The sequence below is a fragment of the Pogona vitticeps genome, chromosome 4, assembly GCF_051106095.1.
Source record: "Pogona vitticeps strain Pit_001003342236 chromosome 4, PviZW2.1, whole genome shotgun sequence".
Lineage (NCBI taxonomy): Eukaryota > Metazoa > Chordata > Lepidosauria > Squamata > Agamidae > Pogona > Pogona vitticeps.
Genome location: NC_135786.1, coordinates 61242484 through 61259469, shown reverse-complemented (window position 1 = coordinate 61259469; position 16986 = coordinate 61242484). Strand labels below are relative to the sequence as shown.

General features: G+C 45.3%; 2 protein-coding genes across 8 annotated transcripts in view; one reads left to right on the top strand and one right to left on the bottom strand.

Annotated features, from left to right (window-relative positions):
• DMAP1 (DNA methyltransferase 1 associated protein 1) overlaps positions 1-16986 on the bottom strand; it is a 114386-nt gene that overhangs the window by 8519 nt on the left and 88881 nt on the right. Inside the window, exon 12 of the transcript XR_012086367.2 lies at positions 3257-3429. The gene's annotated coding sequence lies outside the window, so the exon portion shown is untranslated. The remainder of the gene's footprint in view (positions 1-3256; positions 3430-16986) is intronic.
• Positions 1-16986, top strand: part of ERI3 (ERI1 exoribonuclease family member 3) — a 294532-nt gene that overhangs the window by 241618 nt on the left and 35928 nt on the right. The gene's annotated exons all lie outside the window — the stretch shown is intronic.

Genomic DNA, 16986 nt, shown 5'->3' with positions numbered 1-16986 from the left:
CCATCGCAAGGCGATTTATGCCCTTTTCCAATGGTACCATACCATTTGACCCCTTCATGTGGCAATCCTGGTACGAGAGGTTCTAGCCTGAGCAGGCTAAACGACCAAAAACGACGCCGGAACTCCCCCATACCGTTCCCTTTGTGGACTCAAGCCGCCTCCATGTGACTGCCTCAGCCCCGACAGTTTCGGCCCCGCCTGTTCATCCCCTCGTCCCATTGAAGCAGATGTGAGACAAGGTTCGTGAGGCCCTACCAATGCGCCCTGCACCCTCGACGCCAGACCCGGTAACATCTCAGGGCCCTTTCGAAGACTTGCCACCCCAAGGGCATCAAGCTCCCCCAATGGAAGGCTTTGGCCCATCAGACTACCCTTTGTCTCCAGGCTCCCCTGCATCTTCGGAGGCACAACACTCTCAGTCCTCTCATGAGCCCGACCTTCCCCCTCCTATCCCAGATACGAGGGGCAGCCACGCTTCATCCTCCTCAGATGACTTCTTCTATTCAACCCTCATCTTTCAGATGGCACAAGCCCTAAATCTCGACACTGAACAAGCCCGGCCGCTGATGCCGACCTGGTGTTCAATGACATTAACCAGAAGCGTCCCGTTTCTTTGAGTCTCCCCTTTAACAAGTCTATCCTTCAACCTATCAAGGACACTTGGGGAAAACCCCCTTCAATCATGCGGATCTCTCGCCGCGCCGATGGCCTCTATAGGACCCATGGTGCCGATGCCAAATTCCTCAACAAACATCTAGTGCCTAATTCTATCATCATCGAGTCTAGTCAAGCTCGATCTCAGGCTAAGTCCAAACCTACCCTCGCCAATAAGGACGGCAGGAAAGTCGTCACGATGGCCAAATGAATTTACTCTCTCCAAGCCTTCTTACTCAGAAGCATCAGTTATCAAGCAACTATGGGCGCTTTTCAGTGTCATCTTTGGAATCAAGTCCTTCCTTTCATTGAATCATCTCCTGAACCCATGAGATCCGACCTCATCAACATCCATTCACAGGCTGTTTCTCTCGCCAAGTATCAGAGGATTGCGGCACGACACTCCGCTGAGGCTGCTTCTAAAACTCCAGTCAGCTCTATTTCTATTCGACGCCATGCCTGGCTTAAATCCTTCACAATCTCTGATGACACCAAGTCGAGAATTGAGGACTTGCCTTTTGACGGTGCCGGCCTGTTCAACTCCACAACTGATGACACCATGGAAGACTTCCATAAGAAGCGTAAGACTGCGCGCTTTTATTCTGCCCAGCCGTCTTCCGCCTATCAACGGCCCTTCTACCGTTCGGGCCAGTATCATCCTAAACAATATCAAAATCAGTGGTTCCAACCTTATAGACAATATCGCTCCCATCAAGCTGACAGGTCCCTACCTGCCCCTCAACCTCTGATGGCATCGTACCGACCTCAAACCCTGCCTCGCCAACGCCAATCCTTTCGAAAAGGACAATGAAAGGGTAAGCAATGTTGACAACTACCTATGCCTCCCTTGTCTGATATCCCTCTCTGCTCAGTGAACTGTACCAGACTGGCCCCATTTTTTCATCGTTGGCGATCCAATACCTCAGACAAATGGGTTCTATCCTTTATAGCTTCTGGCTATCTCATAGAGTTCTCTGAACTATCTCCGTTGGGGTTCATTCGATACACCCGCTACTCTTCTGATTTGCAGGACGAGGTCACCAAACCTCTCCAAAAACATGCCATTTTTCCAGTCCCTACTTCGGACTCCCTCAACGGTTTCTACTCAAAATACTTTACTGTTCCTAAGAAAGATGGAGGCCTCCGCCCCATCCTTGATCTTACCCATCTCAACCGTTTCATATCTCCTCGCAAATTCCGCATGCTTACACTGGACTCTATTATCCCTTTGCTTTCCCAGGGAGACAGGTTCATAATTATCGACCTGCAGGACGCCTATTTCCACATATACATTCACCCGGACCACCAGAAATTCCTCCGGTTTCATTTCAACGGCACTGCCTTCCAATTTCGTGCCCTCCCGTTCGGGCTCTCCACTGCCCCATGGACTTTCACCAAGTGTATGGCGCCGGTAGCTGCCTTCCTCAGACTGCAGGGAGTAAACATTTATCCCTACACCGACAACTGGTTGATAGTGGCGACATCGTATCACAATGCCATAAAAGCACGGGACGTAACGCTCCATACGCTCCACAGTCTCGGTCTCAAGATCAACCTCAAAAAGTCACACTTGACCCCAAAACAAACGGCCAAGTTCATAGGCATGGAGGTGGACTCCCTCCATGCAAGAGCTTTCTTGCCTCTAGACAGGATCAGGAAAATTTGAAAGGCTGTCCGCCTTTTTCAAACAGATCACTCCATTTCGGCACATCATGCCCAATACCTCCTGGGGCTCATGGCATCGACGACGGCCATCGTCCAACACACCAGGCTCAAAATGCGATCCCTGCAGGCATGGTTTCTTTCCCTGTTCAGTCCGCTCACAAACCCTCCGTCGGCCCTGTTACCGGTGACACCAGAGCTAGCCTCACAGCTCGACTGGTGGACTCGGCCACACAACCTTCTCATCGGCAGGCTCTTCTCACCTCTAAGACCTTCCATACAGGTCACAACCGATGCCAGCCCCACGGGGTGGGGTGCTCATTGCCTCCAGCACACGGTTCACGGACTCTGGTCCAAACAGGAGCTGCCACTTCACATAAACCATCTAGAACTGTTGGCAATCATCAAAGCGTTCCACGCCTTCCTTCCCCTCATTCGAGGACAAATGGTGCAGTTGGCAACAGACAACACCACTGCACTTTTTTATGTCAACAAGCAAGGGGGTACCCATTCCCCTACCCTGTTCTACCTAGCGGTCGATCTCTGGGAGTGGTGCTATTCCCACCATATTTTCCCTATTGCCGTCCACATTTCCACAGACGACAACACCTTGGCAGATCGGCTCAGTCGGCTACCGCCGAGAACGCACGAATGGACTCTGAACGACGTCATATTCCAGCGGCTGTGCCGACAATGGGGCACGCCCTCAATAGACCTCTTTGCAGCCGATGCCAACAAGAAATGTCCCCGGTTCTGCACCAGAGCAGGTCGGGACAGCAACCCTCTGGGAGATGCGTTCCTGATGGACTGGTCTCAAGATCTCCTATACGTATTTCCCCCTCTGCCTTTCATCCAGCGGGTGATCATCCGTCTCCGACAGGACAGGGCCAATACCATCCTGATAGCCCTGTACTGGCCCCGCCAGCCATGGTTCACTCACCTGGTCTCGATGTTGTCGGACATGCTCCACCTTCCTCTCCACCCAGATCTCCTCTCGCTCGACCACGGCCTTGTTCTTCACCCAGATGTCGCCTCTCTCAGTCTTGCGGCATGGAGGATACTCCCGATGTGATGCAGGTTCTTCTTCGAGCCCGAAAACCTTCCACTACCCTCCTATATGAAAACAAATGGAAGTCTTTCTTAAAGTATACACAGGACAATCACTTACCTGCTATACCTGTTTCCCTGAAGACTCTGCTCGCCTATCTCCTCCATCTCTTCAGTTTTGACCTTTCTCAGTCCACATTAAAGGTCTATCTTTCAGCCATTATGGCTCACCAGCCCGATGACTCTCCCTCCTCCAATTTGTTTTCTCACCCAACTGTCAAGAAGTTCCTCAAAGGGCTTAACAACATTCCCCCTCCTCAACAACGTATCACCCCAGCTGGTTCTTAATGCCTTGATGCGGCCTCCGTTCAAGCCCATGGCGTCTGTCGACTTCAGATTCCTCACTCTTAAATCGGCCTTCCTTGTTGCAATCACATCAGCCAAACGGGCTAGTGAACTCGTTGCTCTTCGAGCCGATCCTCCCTTTATCCAGTTTCACCCCGATAAAGTGACTCTTTATTTTGACGTTTCCTTTCTCCCGAAGGTGGTCTCCGACTTCCACCTCAACCAACCCATTATACTACCCTGCTTCTTCAAGTCTCCTTCGTCGCCCCTAGAATATATGCTCCATAATCTCGATGTCAGACATGCCCTGGCTTTCTACTTCGAAAGGACAAAGACTTTTAGAAAGTCCAATAAACTCTTTCTATGCTTCCACGGCCCAAACAAAGGGGCCTCAGCCTCCTCTCAATCCATAGCACGTTGGATTGTACAGACTATCTCCCTTGCTTACAGCTTGTCGGGGAAATCCCCTCCAGAACATTTGACAGCTCATTCCACCAGAGTGCTGTCCACCCCTACTGCCTTTCAGCGTGGCACTGAGGTTCCTGACATCTGTCGTGCTGCTACGTGGTCCACACCATCCACGTTTGTCAAGCACTACCGGCTCGACATCAGAGCACGCCAAGATGCTGCATTAGGCAGAGCTGTCCTGTCATCCTTCTTACCTTGACGACCCACCAACCAGTAAGTGTAGCTTGCTAGTCACCCATATGTGTGCATTCACAGAGGCCATGAAAAAGAAAAAGAGGTTATTTACCTGTAACCATAGTTCTTTGAGTGGTTCTCTGTGAATTCACACAACCCGCCCATCCTTCCCCTATATCCATCACGGGTTAGCTATGTAATTATTTAATTAATTCTTTCCTTCATACCCGGCGGATAAAATTAAGGAACTGGGGAAGATGGTGGGTGGGAGGAGCATATACCTTGTGGAGGATCACACCATAAAATTGTTACTTTTAGCTCTAGAATCTTCCGAGAGAGTCAGCGCAGGTGCAGACAATACCCATATGTGTGAATTCACAGAGGACCACTCAAAGAACTATGGTTACAGGTAAGTAACCTCTTTTTTAAAATTTGTAACTGTTCTTTCAACTTACATTGCAAGCCATCTTGCGTCCTGCAAGAGATGAAGGCAGGACTAAACAGCACAAAATAAAACAGATGGAGACTTCTGGAGCAAAGTGCCCTTTCACGTGGCTGCTATGGCTTCTGCCTTCCTGTTCAGATGGCAGCAGTAAAGCCACAGCAGCATAGCCATGCTTTGCAGAGTTCTGCATGTACTGCCACTGATCCACTGAATGAAGAGGCCTAAAGATCCCATCAGTTATTAAACTCATTATGAAGTCTCCCTAAGGGCTCATGAGCCTTGGGTCCTGAGTATGATGTGTGTGGATGTGTTTAACGAGATGTCCACTTGCAGAGTCATCATAAGCCCAGCATCCAGCATAGGTCTCCAAAGCATGGAGGCTTAGCAGTAAAGAGAGCTAACTGTTTTAATGTTCTGTGGTGTTAAAGGAAAAAAAAAACCTCCAGTCAATAAATCACAAGAGCATAATTTGTATACCATGGTGCCTCAGGCATTGGGCGAACTCTCCAACACACAGAATGTCCAACAGTAGTCTGCTTTAATGGTTGCTTGAGCTCACATTCTCCCCCCACTAGCTTTTTGAAATTCCCAAGAAGAGCTATTTGTTTTGATAGCTCCATTGCAAATAGCTTTAATTTTTGATCTGGTGTTGTAGTATTCTCCCACCTCCATTTGTTTCACCTGGTTGTGGACACTCAAAAAGGGAAGCCATGTCCTCATACATATAGGAGCACTCTGTGTTAGAAAGAGCAAATGGCTGTTGCAGTTTTGGAAGCAGAGAGCCAACAAGGCTGTAAAATCAAATTGTTCCCTTAATTTTGTGGTGCTGAACTCTATGCTGGTATGTCCTTCAAAACTAGTGAAGCTACAGCTCCCAAATGTTTTCTGCACATTTGCATAGAACAAGTGTTAGTGCATGGGAACAGTTGTGCTTCATTTAACTCTGGAGAAAGCAAGTTGGGCATTGAAGGATGAGTTAGAATCATGGTGCATTTGGGAAGAGCATGGCAGACCTCCAAGGGTATCACTGGGTGTCACTGGGTTCAGGGTAAGGGGCATGTGAAAAGCTGCTCGCGGAGGCTTGGTCTGAGAGAAGCTGGGTCGTGTGTTTAGGAAAGAGGCTTGCCAGTAGCACAGAGAAAAATGGGTGTCAGTACTCAGTTATTACTTAGCTGAAAAACTGAAGTGCTTGCCCGTGTGGAGAGCCTACACAAGAGCAAAAACCTCTCCTCTTCAGACACATCACTCTCCATGGGGAGAAAGCAAAGAGGAAGAGTGCTAGTTTCTCCTCTTTAAGGGTGTTGCTGAGATCCAGGAGAGCAATGGATGGTTAGGGTTAATTGAGATTGAGGGCTGTAAGCAAGTGTGTTTACCCTTCAGGACTAGAGTTTTGCCTGGGCTGGCCAACAACACCAGCCTCAGGCCTCGCTTGCTTTTCTTAGGTTCATTTTGAATGCACCCCCTAAGTAAACGTGGCCATGGTACACATTTGTTGTTCAGCTCTGTTATTCAGACCACTTGTCTTACTGTTCTTCACTCAACATCTATATAGAATGTGGTTTGGCATTTGGCAAAATGAATCCTGCTTGCCTTTTGCGGTAGGCACTCTCAAGTGGGTGATAAATAAAGGCCTTGGGGGCTGCTTGTTTCTCCAGGAGTGACAGAAGCCTGGGGCTTAGTGGCTGCCTGAGAAAGAGGAGCCCCATTTCCCTTATTTATTTCCAATCCTCCCCTGGCCCTGAGTCTCTCCTTTCCCTGGAGGTGCGTTCCGCTCCAGCCGGTATGCAAGGCAGGGATATTAGTCCTCATTACTAATTAAAGGAAGCAGGAGTAATTGACGGATGGCGGATGGCAGGGGAGCTTGCGTGATTAACGGCCTCTGTCCCTATCCTGGGGGCCCATGCTGAGCACTACCTGTTAGCTACAAATAAACAAACCTGATAAATAATAAAGAGTTTGAGGTGAACAGCAGCCCAGCATAGTTTAAATTAATAGGGATTAGAAGGAGAGCCCTGACACGCAGCTAGGCAGGCAGTTCAGAAGTGGGGTTGGAGTAAACAAGAAACAGGGAAGATTCATCACAAAAGGTCTTACTGAGTTTCTTTGTAAGGCTTTTGCAAACACAGGTGGAGCCTTCCATTTGCTAGAACCCCTGTCAGCCATTAGCCATGCTTTGAGCCTCTGGGCTGGCACACTTACGGAAAAACAGCAATGCTTCCAGACCTGGTGGTGAGGTTGAAAAAAGCCAGTGGGTTGTCATCTCTCAGAATGCTTTCATATATCATTAACAGGCCCACTTTTAAGGCGCTATGAATTGACTTATGAAAGTAAAATGCAATCCATTGTGTATCTGTTTGAAGAGTGTTGTGCTAGTCTGTCTCCTAGGTTTCTGACTTTTTTTGTAAAAAGTGTTCCATACTCTGATTGTCCAATTAAGTATGAAAGATATTTGTGATTCTTTAGTCCTCTGTAAGCATGTATTGGCAAGTGAATACACAATTCTTATGTACAGTTTGTGTTTGCTTCAGATATTCAAGCGTCTGGAAAGGCTGAATAAAATACAAAGATTTAAGGATTGAGAGTTGATCGTACATTAGGAACCCTTTTTGTAAAAATTAAGGAAAGGACTTTTGGGGCTCCATTCAAGCCCAATTTGGGTATGACACTAGTTGAAGGCTTTTAATTAATGGCTGGAATCCTGTTGCTTTGTTATGCCAAAGGCATAACGTTTTGTCATTCCTACCTGGCAATTAACAGGACCTTGCTGGGATTCTCAAGCATGCATTAAGCCAGTAGCATGTGTACCCCTGAGAAACACAACACTAGTTTGTTAGCTGCTGGTAGGAACAACTGAATGTTACACCTTGTGCCTTCTGCATTCATAACAGTAGAACAGGATTTCTGCTACTGTGTTTAAGGCGACATAGATCAGAATGAAGATCTTGAGGAGGAACAAAATTAACCTACCTACCGGCACCTTCTGTCCCAGTGGTAATCATCACCTCACTAGAAGCTATGCCTGTGAGGAGAGCTTCCATTGGCACCAGTGAAAGCTTCTCTCCCATAGCAATGACGAAGTGGCAGAGGATTAAATCTTGTTAAAATCAAAACATGGGGAGAAAACCCTCACAAGTTTCAGTCCTAATATGCCATCTACTCCATTGCCATGTAATTGTTTTAAACCACATGCATTCATTGCAGTCAAATGCATGTAAAAGGCAGCTGTACAATTAACATATCTAATTTGGCTCTGAGTTGTAGCAAACATGTTCTCAGTGTTTGAGGGATTTCACTTGAGCTAAAAACCTTTGCGTGCCGAGTCAATCCTAGTCATTAATAGCTTCCAGCTCGTGCATGTATATCTGGAATAATCTATTGTTCAATTATTAGGAATACTGAATCCATACCTTTTAATAAAAAAAAACCAAAGGCCTCCACAATATTGGTGCAGGGACTGCATATGGCCTGTTAGCTATCTGTTGCCAACAACTATTCTGCTTATTGAAAGTGGGGGGGGGGGATAAGGGGGAGAACAGAATAGTGGGTGATTACAATTAGATTGTAACAAACCCCACTTTATAGTTTATTATCTTCCTGCATATGCTCCACCACTTCCTAGATCAAGCCACAAATGCCTCCCCACCCCATTGAAACTATGTAAATGCATATTAGATTTCGAGATGCATACTGGACATTGGTACCTAACCTTTGTGTATAACCTGTGTCAGTAGCTAAATACCATTCATAAGCAGGTATGCTACATTCACGAGTCCATCTGCTCTCCACTGGTATCCTTCTGGGTGGTCACAGCTACATTTTTGCTAAGTATGGTTGATGAATGTGTGCGAAAGTTCCCTGCTGCCCCACAAAGGGCTTGGCAGAACCTCTAACTTGCTAACAACTGCCTCCATTTCCCAGGCGTTTGCTGTCATTTGGTGTTTGGTCTCAGCCAGTGAATAAGGCAGCCGTCGGGCGTCTCTTCACCCCCTGATGACATTTGAATAAAGCAGTCTGCCTGTTCATGGTGCAGGCATGGTGGGTGATGTCAGGCTGGGGGAAAGCAGTGAGGTCGGGGGCTCTGCTTGCTATCACATTGAGTCTATCTTATCGCTACAGTAATTTGATGATAAAAAATAATCCCAGGCTGGAGAGGAAACATGTGTAGTGGAGTAAAGATTGAATGTAGGTGGAATGTACCCTGGGGCAGCAGCTGAGATAGAAGGAAAATGTCCTTCTGTTTGACATACTGCTGCAATGCTGCCCTGCGCCCGCCCAGCTTTGTTGAGCATTATTTTACATGGAGGAAGGAGGGGGAGACGGCACTCGGGTTAACTGATTGCCGAAAGGCATGAGATCACAGAAAGAAAGATAGCTCAGCACACTCTTGCTCCCTTTCTTTTGCGTTGGTCCTGCAGAAACAGGCATGGAGAGACACCAGAGGGCGCAGCTGTGTGGTGCTTAGGTGTGGTCCTTAAGTCTTCCCCTGCCACCCTGGAGAATGTTGTGAGGGTGAGAAGCAAGAATAGGACCATTACTTACTCTTTCCAGGCCTATTAGCTGATCTAAGATTCAGATTTTCCTAGGCTGAAATCTTCCAATTAACTTTGTTATTGTTCACTTGTCAACTCTCTTTTAAATAATATGTAGGCAGAAGGTAGATCTAATAGATCTCTGGGTCATTTGTAATAGATTATTATGGCCTTCTAACTCCCCTTTGGCTCTTAACCAGAAGAAGATAACCCCTTCTGTTTACCATGGGGAACAAAATTTTAGAGAGTACTTGAGGGTTTTTTGGGGGATGGGGGTACTTCTTTTCCTGCATCTCTGCATTGTATAGATGCCTACAGCCCAGTTGGTGACTTTTCCCAACTGGGTCTCCCAAGATTGAAAAGCCAGTCAAGATTGTATTGTTACTTTCACTCTCCCCAAAATATTGTATGGCTTTGATGCCTCCCTCTCCACCTTGTCCACCTGATGAATGTCTACATTGTGGAATCCTACATGAAACCTTCATGTGAACAGGGGCTCCAGTTCATGAAGGCTTGCACAATCTAGCTGTCCGCACTCACTATACAAGCAGTGAGTCAAAGGAACTTTTCAATATTTGGAATGAGGTTATTGGTGTGCTCTGTTGTCCTCTCTTCAATGAAAGGAGCTCCATTTATGCAGGTAGTGCACAAAGGAGGCTCAGTTCCTGTAAGATGATACATTATTATCTCTGGCAAATCAGAAACTTTTGTTAGATTAAAACAAGTAATATTCTCAACAGTGAGCTTTTGGTTCCAAGTCTCCTCTAGGGCAGTGGTCCCCAACCTTGGGCCTCCAGATGTTCTTGGATTTCAACTCCCAGAAATCCTGGCCAGCAGAAGTGGTGGTGAAGGCTTCTGGGAGTTGTAGTCAAAGAACATCTGGAGGCCCAAGGTTGCGGAACAATGCTCTAGGGCATTCACTTATAAAAGAAAGTTTAGGACTTGAAGTTTGAGTCTTCTAGAGAGCTGTGTCAGAGAGGTGTACTATTCTGTATGTGACATTCTGTCTCAGGTACTACGGTTCTCACATCACCTGGGTTCCTCCTGACATTTCCTGTATACGGGCAAGCATAGCCATCAGAATATGGCAATCAACAGATGGTAAGAGGAAGGAGAAACTCATTAAATCATTAGGGATATTGAGATTACAGGCATGGTGTGAACTAACGTTTCTAATACAATTTAAAGATGAGAACATAAGTGAGTATATGGGTTAGATCTGTGATTTCCACTGTGCTTAGAGAAATGGACACTACAGCCTGAGGATAGGAAACATTGCCTACACTCTCAGGGTATTTGATATTCATGTATAATTAACATGCCTATATGCCATTCTTCCATATCTGGCTATAAATACAAATTAGAAAGTGAGAGATATAAAGAGCTTTAACAAAGAGAACTGAAGAAGCTAAACTACAGCAATTAATCCTCTACTTTTTAAAAATGCTTGAGACTTTTCTTGTCAGTTTTTCCAGACAAGGGATTGGAGTGGGGGGAAGGAGCCCTGTTACAAATACATACTGGGGCTTTCAAAATTATGCTTGGGTACAATGTGGAACAGGTTGTGGTTTCTTTGTGCTAAGGGAAAAGGTACCCTTCACATGCCCCCAAATGTTCTGTTTGTTATTGTTTCATTCATTCTAAACCTGAGCCTTGGCTTTGTTTCAAATTTGAATTTGAGAAGAATTTAGATTGTTATGTTTTTGTTATTGAGATAAGCATCACAAATAATCAAGAGTTGTGTTCCGAACCAAGGAACATGGTAAACGCTGGCAACATTACTTGTCATTAGGGACAGTTTGCCAAGCTGGGGTTAAGAAAATTACCTGGCCTCTTATTGGGTAACAAACTACGGTACTTCTGGGCCTTTTAAAGACATTATCTCATTCCCCAAGCCAGTTCTTCCATGAACCTGATCTAAATTTTTGAGATCTCATTGCAATTAAGCTCATTATTCAGAATTTTGTGTTCTGTGATTTTTGATATCTGTGTGCTGACAAGCGAAGTTGCATTGTACACATATACAGGAGAGACCTACTGGACTGCCCGTATACCAGCCTATGCTTGCAGGTCAGTTCCTGCAACAGGCATCACAGCCTGGCCAGTCCTGTGCACATTTTCTTTGGTGGAGGGAGAATCCCTATTCCTTGTTTCGCTAAATGCATTTGTTCAGTCCCTGCAAGAAACAGATTAGACGGGGGTTTATCGGAGGAGAAGAGAGAGGAGGGAGCGTGCCGATGTGATAATGGTTTTCAGCAAATCCTCAGGCTGTCACAGATTAGAGCAGCCATGGCAGGGAGTATTATCGGATCCCCCCTCCCTTTTGTCTTCCTTTTCCATCGGATTTCTCAAGCCAATCTATTGTAGAGAGAGCTGGTAAGATACAAGCAGAAGTCAGTTTCAATCTGATCTGCGATTGGTTTCCTGGCAGCTGATCTGTGCTGCCTTATCGATTCATGTGCCCTCCACCTTGTTTGTCTGGAGAGGAAGGTGGGAAGGGGGGAGGTGTAGAGTGGAATTGAAGTGTGTGAGCCCTTGGTAGAACCACTTTAAACTTGATACATCCAATTGATCTGGAGGCAGGAGCACAAAGAGGCCAGTGGGGCCAATACGAGAAGAGCAGGAGCCGCCAGCCCTAATCAAAGGGGTTTAAATGGTTGTGACCTTCTGATTAGAAGCAAGAAATCATGTCTGAAAGGCTAGCTGGCTGTGGAGTAGAAGGCACTGGGTAGCCTAAAACCTCTCGGCCCTCTGCACGACCATGTTTATGGCCTTGGCCAGGACCAGTGTAGCTCATTGGTTTTTGTCCTTAGGGATTTAATATAAGATGTGCTCTGGGGTGCTTGGCCTTGTACAGTGTGGCCTGTTGGATGTGTTGAAACATTGTAACATTGCTATTCTAGAAACTGAGATTTGGCACCCTTGCTGCCTATTCCAATCTGGACAGTGCAGTGGACCCTCTACTTATGGAATTAATCCGTATTGGAACGGTGGTTGCATGTCGAAAAGTCTGTAGGTCAAGTCTCCATTGACATACAATGCATTGAAAACCGATTAAAGCCATAACTGGCCATTTTTGTTTTGTCTTTGTTCCATTTTGGTTTTTTTCTTGTCTGTAGGTCGATTCTCTGGCTGCAAGTCGAACCTAAATTTTGCAGCCAGAGAAGTCTGTAACTCGAAAAGTCTGTAATTCGAGGGTCTACTGTAGGTCAACATTTGATCTGAGATTTGCCAGGTTTAATTGTGGATCATGCTTTCAAACCATGGTTGAACCCTGGAATGCAAAGTGCATATTGCTTCCAGCAAATCTTTGTCCTATCACTGAGAAATCACAACTGTCTCCTAATCTGCCTGAGAGTAAGACCTTACAGAGCAGGGTATGTGATATCCAAGTAGCCTTCAGCTCCCAGCATCTCCTCTCTTGGGGAGGGAAGCAATGCATTAACCACTGAAAAGATTTCTAGGAAGCCAGAGGCTCATTTTGCCAGGCTCAACTCATCAGTCAGAGGTGCTCAGTGGGTGGGAGCTTGGATATAACAAGTAATGGGCTCAAATGTGGAAACAGTGTTAATAAAGTGTATTTCACTTTTAATTTTGACATCCAATGTAATGATCTTTTTAAGGCCCTATCATATTATCTGCATGACTAGATTATTGAGTCTTCATCGTCTCCAGATAAATTTATGGCTGGGATGAGGCTTGGAATTTATTATCAGTCAATAGAGCTCGATCCTCTAACAAGGCGTGTAATAAGATATACATATTTAATGATCCGGAGTGAAGCAGCCTGCTAATGGGGGTCGACACTTCTATTCTCTCCCCTTCTTAAAGGGAGCTGGCTCTGGCAGCCTCAACTGGCCTCTCCTCTAATCAGACCCCCTTGAACAGTGCTGGATAGCTGGTGACTGCTCCCTTGTCCTTACCATTCAGACAGTTTGCAAAAACCATATGTAAGCTACTTTTGTGAGAGCTGTAGGGTTTTCACAAGGTGGTTTCCTCCCACATCCAAAGAAGTCATCTCCTGGGTCTAACTGTTATCATCTAAGAGGCTGGGAAAGCCTGAACTCAGCATTTTTTTAAAGCTCTCCTGATAGGATAAGATATCTAAATGGTTCCAAATACCTCTTACTCTATCTAGATTTTTCAAAACCACAGTAGTTACACTCAGAACTTTTGTTTGGGGTTAAGTGACATGAATATCTTTGAACTTCTAAATTCTTCCAATCCTACAACCACGCTGCTTCATGGTCTGTCTAGTTCCATTCCTTGGATCTATCTGGTAATGGTAGATATGAGGTCTTCAGAAGTCAGAGAAAGTAGCCAAAAAAGCTATTTGTCTGATCAAATAAGATTTCACAGTTTGCTCACACTGCTTTCAGTTCGATTTGGAGGTTCATGCTGGTTCCCTTTCCCCACCTCCCCAGCTGGATCCCCCACTCAGCAGTCAGCACATGCTCCTCTCCTCCACTTCTTCAGCTGTTCATCTGGTTTCCAGAAGGAGCACTGGCTTCCCTGCCCCGCCTCCTTGGCTGATCACCTGATCAGACAAGGAAGCAGGACAGGCAACGCTGTGCTCCTGCTGGGGTCTAGTCGAACAACTGAAGAGGTGGAGAAGAGGAGCATACACTGATTGGTGGGTGGGTCATTGGCCAGGAAAGCGAGGTAAGGTGCTTTGCATGTAAACTGGCGCAAACCTCCAAACCAAGGGTCATGTCTATCTCTATTCCTGACTCTATTTCTATTGCACATGCATTCATGAAAATACATCATACAGTTGTGCCCCATTTAACGATTACCCCGCATTACGATGAACCCGCTTCACGACGACAATGTTTTAAATGGGTTTTTTTCACTTTGCGAAGATCGGTTCCCTGCTTCGGGAACCAATTCTTCACATTACGACAATCAAAACAGCTGATTTTGGGGTTTTCAAAATGGCTACCGGGTGCTCAAAATGGCTGCTGTGCTTAGGGACGGATTCCTTGCTATACAGGCACCGAAAATGGCTGCTGTATGGAGGATCTTCACTGGACGGTGAGTTTTTAGCCCATTGGAACGCATTAACCGGGTTTCATGCGTTTCGTTGGGTTTTTTATTTTCGCTTTACGATGTTTTCACTCTACAGTGATTTTGCTGGAATGAATTAACGTCGTTAAGCGAGGCACCACTGTATTCACATATACTGCTAAAGTTGCACTTGTGCATCCCAGTAGGTATCATCATTCCTTCCAATGGCAAATTTGAAGGGCTGAATACCTATAGATTTAGAAATGAATTGGAACTAATCCAAACTGCTTTCTTTCTTTTTGTATAATCAGGGCAGTCATTAAGTTTGTAGAAGTATATTGTATATTTTAAAGAAGTGTTTTTAAACTTAGAAAACCTGATGTGATATATTTCTGAAAGTTTCTAAGATAAATGGAATGTTGAAGTGGCACTTGGAGGTGCAGGATGAAGAGAACTAATGGCTCCTATCTTATCCCTTCGTAAGTAAAGTGTGTGTTCCTCATGCAATGATGGAGACACATTAATCTAGCCCCCTCCATCATCACTTTCATCATGTAAAAGCAACTGTCTCAAGAGGAGGAGGTTGTTTTATCTGGGTAGGCTCTCCATATGAGTCAGATCCCCAGATTTTCCACATGAAAAGTCTGCATAGATAGAACAGTTCTCTCCTTTAGACAGTAGAAGGGCCAGCATGCTGCCCTCATCATATGTGCAATACACATGTTTTAATTATGACTGAATAAGGCTGTGGAAGAAGAGTAATTGAGCTGGCTTAGATGGTAACAGAGCTTTATCATGAGGGAAAGAATTAGGAATTTGGGTTACCTGTGCTGAAGGGTTAGAAATATCTTTAAAAATTAATATTCACATTATGTTAAGTATTAATATTATACAACTGATCTACCTTTCAGGACTATCATAAGGATCATAATAGAATAATGCATGTGAAGTGTTATATAAATTCACATGTTACCACAACTCCTAAATATGCAAATGTGAGAAGGTTGCATCTTTCAACCAAAGACTTGTCTTTGTGCCTGAATAATACAATCCTTATTGTTCTTTATATTCATTCTAAATATCGTTGTGCAAAGCAATTGAGTCAGTAATCCTGATGATACACACAGAACAGAATTTTAAAATGTGGCTTCCCCTTTTCTATAAAAACTTCAGGGTTTGAACCTTATGTAAAAATGGAGGATAGGAGAAACTGTATTTTTTTCTGTATATGATTGTTAATAACTCTTTTTCATCAGTCGTCTGATGACCATAGTTAACTCCAGGACCCTGGGGCTCCTGGAGTGAAAGGTCAACTTCAAGAATGAGATAACCTTGTAGGGATACTGTCGCAAACCAGCAAATTTGATTTCCTACAAGAGTATTGTAGTTCCACTAGTGCAGAAAATTCTCTTGAACCTGTGTTATGTTGATTCTATTTCATTTACTTTCTCTTCAGTGGGAAAATAAGTGTTGACTGTCTCGTGCACAAACTTCTGCTTTAATCTAGCTGGAGGTTTAAGAATATGGGTAGGGTATGCATATCTGAACGTGCATTCCATTGAAAGCAAAGGGCAACAGCTGGATTTAGATACACCTTCATGCATGCATCTGACTGTTTTATGCCTGCATGTCTTAAAAGCAAGGATATCTGAGACCCTCTGCAGAGTTTCTGTATGAAGCACTATATCTGGATGTGCGAGGGTGTGGGGCAGAAACAGAAACCTATGGAAATAAAAGATCAGGGTTTTCACAACCTTATGAATCTTCACATTGGAACATGAATGTGTATCATTCACATCTAACTATTTGATCATGATGGTATTCTGTGTAGTGTTTCTTCACAAAGAAGACACAGCTGGAAACTTTTGGATTTCCCCCTACCTCCCTCCCTTCTCATGACTCAGATAGGTCAAGTCTACCTGGGTAAGATGTTCTGTTTGAAATGGAAACCAAATGTTTTCCAGCATTTCCAATCTGCCTGAGCTGTGAATTTACGAAGGGCCAGTTGTGGCCCCACTTGTGAACAGATAAAAAAAAATGCTTTCATGTCACAAGTCCACACAGAAATTGAAACTTTCATCAGTGCTGCATGAATGGGACTCCTTATGTAAGTGTCTCTATGTCAGCAGAAAGAATTGCTCATGAGCTGAAGTGTTTGTACAGAGATGCATTACATCAGCGGTCCCCAACCTTTTTCGGACAGCGGACCAGTTGGGGGATGCAGGCTCCATGCGCAGCGGGGTGGGGGCACCTCGTGCTCGCGGGTGGGCATGCCATGCTTGTGGGTGGGCGTGTCACGCTTGCGGACAGGCGTGTTGTGCTTGCAGAGGGGCGTGTCACGCTTTGTGGAGGGGAGTGTCATGTTTGCGCGCATGCACACAAGAGTGACACGCCCACTTGCTAGTGCAACACTTTCTTGACTTCCCAAATTTTCTGTTTACAGATTTCATTTTAGTTACAGTAGCTTGCTGTTTGAGGGTTATATTGTCAAACACTTCAGTTGTTTCCCCCCTCTAAATAAATCACGGTGAGGCAAGTTTCCTGCTCAGGTCACATGTTGTCGGGCCTTGAGGTGTTCTGTAACCTGGGGTGGGGAACCTGTGCCCCCCTCCCTAGAATTGCTGGACTGTGGCCCCCGTGAGACTCAACCAACAT